This window comes from Panicum hallii, chromosome 2 (assembly GCF_002211085.1).
Source record: "Panicum hallii strain FIL2 chromosome 2, PHallii_v3.1, whole genome shotgun sequence".
NCBI lineage: Eukaryota > Viridiplantae > Streptophyta > Magnoliopsida > Poales > Poaceae > Panicum > Panicum hallii.
The window spans coordinates 39,771,069-39,778,040 of record NC_038043.1 but is presented as its reverse complement, the minus strand read 5'-3'; the positions used below and the strand labels follow the sequence as shown (position 1 = coordinate 39,778,040).

Sequence of the window (6,972 nt, the reverse complement as noted above, 5' to 3'; positions counted from 1 at the left end):
TTGCTGACCGCGACGATCCCGCTCTTTGACGCGACGGCACCTGACTCGAGTCACTGACTTTGTCGAATAATGGATACCTACAAATATTGACCAAATATAGCAAATTCGAAATATGTATTTTCGCTTAAATTATAAAATTAGATTGAAATTTAAAGAAATCTAATCGGCCATGAGGTTTTCCACCACCACTACTGTAAACGGCCTCAGGATCAATAGGCGCGTTTCTCCAATCATAACCCTCTCCATGGCGAGCAATCATTTGGTCACCATATGCCGCCTTCAAAGAACAAAATCGCACAATTACATAAGAGGTTTCATGATAACTCGATAGTGCTAATTTGGTAAATTTAGATATACCAGACGCTCTGTAGCCGCCTGAGAGCATAACTGATCTGGATTTGTAGGATCACGTCCTCTATGACCTTCAAGATAGACCTGAATATCACTCGGCGCTACACCAGTGCGAACTTCCTATACATACAACAAAAAACTAAAGAAGCATGCATTGATAAATGAAATTAATAGAATTCATTTCAAAGAGTTCACTTACAATGCGTTTGGCCAATCGGAAGTGCCCATCACCTCCGTAGGTGTGATAGGACTCAGTTCCACGATTTCCTCTATTTCTCTGGGAAATGCTTTTGAACTCATCCGTGGTCCAATAGTGACATAAGGTATGATAAGCCTCCTCACGTGTGGCCATCCACGGAATCATTTCCTGCACAACAATATTTCGTTTCAACGTAACAAACAGAATCATACTAATTGCAACTTGCAACAGTTTACCTCGCGGTATTGCTCCTCAGTCAAGTAATATTTCCCAGCATCCCGTTTCTTCTCAAATCGCATCCCTTGAGTCCGTTCCAGATAAGAAGCGACAACCTGAATTCTGGCATAAGAAATCATATCTCTAACCACAATGTGTGCGTTATGGTGGAACACACGTCTGGCATGATCATCATAAGCTCCCTCCTCAGGCAACTTGTAGTATTTCTGCAAAAATTTTACACAATCAGTAGCCATCGTATGTAGAAAATTAAATCAATACATAAGAGCAATCGTACCCAAAACTCAGCCCAAACTGCCTTTTGGGTATTGCCGAACGTTATGTTGACACCATATCTATAATGATTCCAAGATGTAGCAGGGATCCGTTCACCAGATACAAGTTCTACCATTCCAGGCCAAAGCATACGGCATATGTTACCTAGAATTTTGTTCACCTGTCTTAGATGACCAACACCTGGAAAATTAGGCTCAAACCAAGACCTACAAGTACATAAAACAATTAGAATCATTTCGGAATAAGCATTACGTATTAAAATATAGAAAAAACATACTCACCCATCTCCATTCGGTGTGATCACGCACTTTTCTTCTTCTCGTGGAGGTTTAGGCGGCGGAATCCAACCAATCTTCGACCGCCGCCTACGTGTCCGACCCTGCCCTCCAGATCCTCCAGCTTCTGACCCTCCAGCCCCAGCCCCAGCCTCTCCAGCTCCTGCCCCTTCATCACCAGCTCCTGTACCCCCATCACCACCAGCACTAGTCTCTCCAGCTCTTGACCCACCAACTCTTGACCCTTGACCTGCCGACCCTCCACCAGCAGATCCTTCGGACCATCTATCCCAACCACCTAAGTCATTCTCCGGGCCCGCCTCGTCCGACTCCTTGCTACTTGTCTCCTCTTCCGTCTCCTCTTCACTCTACAAAATACATAACATATTGCAGTAATTATATTGAATCTCAAAATTAGAATAAACATATAAGCATTACATATATACCTCATCTCTCTGGAACGCAATCTGCCCCTGCATCTCTGGAGGTAAGTGTTCCAGCAATTGTCTACGCCTTGAAGCTCTCGCAGAAGTGCCCGCAAACAGATCGTCATCTTGTCTCTTGGATAGCTTAGTGCTTTTTACGAAACTCTTTGCTAGGTTTTTTATCCTTTTTGACATCCTGTTAACAAAAAGAAGTTAGTACATCAATACAAGTATAATTAATAGTACATATAAAATAAAGGAAACATAAGGTATTTACTTATCAATCATATTCAAAATCAGGATCAAGTTGTTTTGTACGCTTCGAAGGACGCCAAGTAACTTTTTTCTTCCTTGGCACTCGTTTTCTTTTTGGAGGAACTACTACATCATTTTGACTTTGGCCGTCGGAAGTTAACAGACTTCCGACGGGGCCGTCGGAAGTTGACTTTGGCCGTCGGAACTTCGCCGTTTTCCTGTAGTGATCTTCGCATCATCCAGCATCACGCCGTCACAATCATCAACACGACGGTGAGAATTTTACGAGTCGCAATTTCTCCACTCAGCATCGTTCTTCTGGAGAAGGTACTCGTGGATACCGTTATCTTCCGGAAATGTCATTTCCTATGTTTAATGGAGAGAATATAAAGATGTGGATTGATAAGTGTGAGGATTATTTCAAGATTTAGAACATCAGTGGATCCTCTTGGGTGCTCTCAGCTTCTTTACACATGAACGGCAATAATGCTTCAAAGTGGTGGCGAGCGTACAAACTGAAACATGGCAGTATAGAATAAGTCTGGCTCCTATGACTATAGACATGCCATTGATATTTTGATTGAATTACAGCAAACTGGTTCTGGTTCTCAAGAAAATCTTGTACAAGGAGATGGCCGTTGGCTTCTCGGCGGGGACTGGTATGGCCACCGAACTCCACCGGTTATTGTCATGGTCGTTCCATTCAACGCTTCTAGAAAAGGCAGCGGCTCCCAGTCCAATGGCCACACAAGCTGCAGTTCAAGCCACCAACTCGAAGCCCTCGAGGAAATTACTACTATTAAAGGTACTAATTCCTGTAGCGTTGGTGCTGGTCATTGCAATTGTTGGTCTCTATGGCTGTGGAGGCGCCGGCGAACAGGCGAGCCGGAGGAGAATGCTGATGGCTTCGGGATAGGCATGCATGGTCGGGTCAAGGCGTTACCTCTACCACGAGCTCGCCACCGCGACCAGCAACTTCGCGGAGAAGAACAAGCTCGGGCAAGGAGGGTTTGGCAGTGTCTACAAGGGACACCTCCTCGGTGACGACGTTGGTGGCGGCCAGCAAGTGGCCATTAAGAAGTTCTCGAGGGAGTCGTCTCAGGGGAGGAAGGAGTTCGAGGCCGAGGTGAAAGATCATCAGCCGGCTGAGGCACCGCAACCTGGTGCAGCTCTTGGGCTGGTGCGACTGCCCGAAAGGGCTCTTGCTTGTCTATGAGCTCGTGCCAGAAGGGAGCCTAGATAGGCACATTTACAACGACAGGATGCTAACTTGGTCTGAGAGGTAAGATGAACAAACGGTTTAATTTCGTTTGAGCATTTTTTATTTCTGATGCACCTTGCTTCGCTCCTTATGCGGTACGCACACATATGATAGTATTATGTACATTATTTTACAATTCATAAAATACATTATTTTAAAATACACAGATAGAGGAAGGAATGTCTATTGCACATTGGCTAATACTCACAGATGAAATTTTAATTAAAGTGCAGATTCAGCATTCCTTTCTATATAACATTGCTTACGGAATTTCTTATTATTTTCTACCTGTTTTATTTGGCTTTTCATTGTATGGGAATAGACATTAGGGCTTTATTTATTAATTCAACAAGTAGTGCAAGTAACTATTCTTTGCTATCAGGTGTAAATTCAACAATTTGGGCAAGCGTCAACTCAATGCTTTTCTATTCATTATGTTGCGTGGTATTTTTTTCTCAACAATTTTTTAAACAGTTCTAATAGATTTGTCTCGCTTGAAATATGTTAAGAAATGTTGATTAACGTTTTTCTAAATAAATTTTAATGATGGTTCAATTGTCCAACCATCCAACGTCATTACTAAGATGTCTTTTCTTCACAAAATGTGAAACCAACATTTTCTTTTACTATAGAATATTTATCGAACAATTTGCTTATGAAAAGGAGACCTAAAATTTTATTAAGAAACGGTGATCCAACATTCTTTTCTTCTGAAAAGGTTGATTCAGAGATTTGCCTAACAAAAGGTTATCCAGACAAGTTGACACAATATTTTACTAAGCAAAGTTGACTCAACATTTTGTTTATTCAAAAAGTTGATCCAATACTTCTTACATGTTGCCAAACATTTTCATTCAAAAACTTGTGCTTGATCAACTCTTTTATTCAACTTTTCTTTGAAGTCTTGTAGATTTTACTATCTCTTAATTACTAGATGTGTTAAGCCAACATTTTTTCTCAGCATGTTTGTTCGAAATTATTTTAATTGGCTATTGTTTTAACAAATCTTTCGAATTCCAACATTTTTTGCTTACTTCTATTCCATTTATCTTTTTAATCATGCTTTTTAACATTTAATATAACTTATATAACACATGCTAATGGCACCAGCATTTGGTTATAGGTTTGCATTTTGCAATCATCCTTAATATTGTAGGTAGATCCTATACTTGTTGTATATAAGAAATTTAAGACTAGAGCACCTCGGCAGCCCCTCCTCCCCTAATGGTCCGTTTGGTTGGTGAAATGAGGGGAAACGGAATGGAGCGGTTCCATTTTTACATGTGTTTGGTTGAGGAATGGTGGAGCGGAGCGGCTCCCGCAGGGGAATATACCCGGAAGATGCGGAACGAAACCGCTCGGTAAAAACGAGCGGACGCGAGCGCTCGCCTCCCACGCGCGCTCGAGCCCCGCTGCCCATCACCGCCCGCCCCTCTCCCCTCTCCAGCCCATCACCGCCCCCCCCCCCCCCCCCGCCCCCCCGGCTGGCGACCGGCGAGCGCGCGCCAGCCCCTCCCCCCCCCTCGCCGGCGCCCCGCCGGCCGGCCCCCCGTGCACCGCCCCCCGCCGCTGGGCCCCCGCACGCCTACCCCGCGGGCCCCCGCCGTCGGGCCCCGCGCGCCACCCCCCGCTGCCCCTGCACCCCGTGCGCCGCCCCGCGGCCACCCAGCGCCGCCCCCCGCGCGCCGGCCCCTCGCGCGCTGCTCCCACCGGCCGGGCCCCCGCGAGCCTCTCCCCGCTGGCCGGCCCCCCTCGCGCCGCTCCCCACCGCCCCCCGCCGCCCCCCGCGTGCCGGCCCCTCGCGCGCCGCTCCCCGCCGGCCGGGCCCACGCGAGCCGCCCCGCGGCCGCCGGCCCCCCGCGCGCCGGCCCCGCCACGGGCCCCCGCGCGCCACCCCGCGGCCGTCGGCCCCCCGTGCGGCCACCCAGCGCCGCCCCCCGCCGCTGGCTTGTGTGCACGTGCTTGTGTGCTAAACAATTGGAAATATAGGGGTAAGCTCACCTCGAGAAAGAAGGAGGTAACCACAGTCAATTGGCTCTGCAACCAAACATAGAATGGAATGATTCTACTCTAACGCACTCTCCAACCAAACAAAAAATAGAACGGCTCCATTCTGCTTACCAAACGTAGAAGGGAGCGGTTCCATTCTCAGAAAATGGAATGGAATCATTCCAATCAAGTTGGCTCCCCAACCAAACGGACCGTAAATCTTGCCGACGACTAGCCTTCATGTCAGGTCCTTGAAAATCTAGTGATTATCAAGCACCTCTTATATAGGATATGTGTAAAAATTGTTGGCTGCACTTTGATTAGGTTGAATTTAGAGAACATTTCTCTTAACTTTGACCACTATTTGGCTATGCCCCTTTAACTCCGTGTTGTACTGAACTCATTTTGCCACTTACGCAGTACTCGGTTTGATTAACAAGCTATGCTATTTATGAAGTTAACCTGTTATGTCAATAGGTACAATATCATCCTGGGATTAGGGTCGGCACTACGCTACCTTCACCTGGACTGGGAGCAATGCGTGGTGCACGGCGACATCAAGCCAAGCAACATCATGCTCGACTCGTCCCACAACACCAAGCTGGGGGACTTCGGCCTTGCCCGGCTCGTCGACCACGGCACCGACTCGCAGTCGACGGGGCTCGTGCAGAGCACCGTGGGGTACATCGACCGGGAGTTCGTCAACACGTTCCAGCGGAGCACCCAGTCGGACGTCTACAGCTTCGGCATCGTCCTGCTGGAGATCGTCTCCGGCCGGAAGCCCGTGTACCGGCAGGAACCGGCCTTCGCGCTGCTCAAGTGGTTGTGGAGCCTCCACAGCCAGGACGCGATCCTCGACGCCGCGGACCCGCGGCTGAGGACGGGCGGCGCCGGCGCCGACGCTGACGAGCGGCAGGTCATGGAGCGCGCCCTGGTCGTGGGGCTCTGGTGCGCGCTCCCTGAGACCCTGACACGGCCGAGCGCCCGTCCGTGGCGCTGGCCATGCACACGCTCCAGTCGGAGGACGCGGGGCGCTGCCGGCGTTCTCGCCGCCGATGCACAAGCAGGTGGCGCCGCCGAGTACGGTGCCCCTGGTGGCTCCTCATCCAGTGGCGTCCACACCTCATCGCCATTAGTATGACACCTTCGCCGGTAAATCGTTTGTGGTGATCTGTTTAGTTAACCAGGATATCCCAACTGCGGTGAACAGGTGTTTTTATACGGGTACGAAACTACGAATTGGTGCCCTAGTATTATGAGTCATCACCGGCCCTCCTTAATTCAATTAATAATACTAGTTCTTATAATTAAATGGACATATTAATTGAAGTAAAGAGGATCAGTGGTGGGCCTTAGCGGTAAACATTCACAGACCTAGTGTGTTTATTTTTTGTGTTGTTTGTATAAATGTAATAATTAGAGAATTCCTTATTTGCCACTTAGGTGTGACTGTAGAAATGTTATAGGCAATGAGACACTTCACATGCAACCATTTGAGTGAAATAATGCAGAGGCGCTCCTTAAATTTGTCATGAAGTGCTATCGAGATTCATAAACTTTGAAAATGTATATTTAAGTCCATAAACTTGTAAAAATATGTCATATAGTTAGAAAGTTTCGAAAACCTCTACGATTTGACTTGTCAATATTAAATCAGCAATTGTAGTGGTATTTTTCAAAACTTGGGATCTAGATGATACAATT

General features: G+C 47.4%; 1 pseudogene; it reads left to right on the top strand.

Annotated features, from left to right (window-relative positions):
- Positions 1–2,491: 2,491 nt before the first annotated feature.
- Positions 2,492–6,404, top strand: LOC112881028 (annotated as a pseudogene).
- The last annotated feature ends 568 nt before the right edge of the window (positions 6,405–6,972 follow it).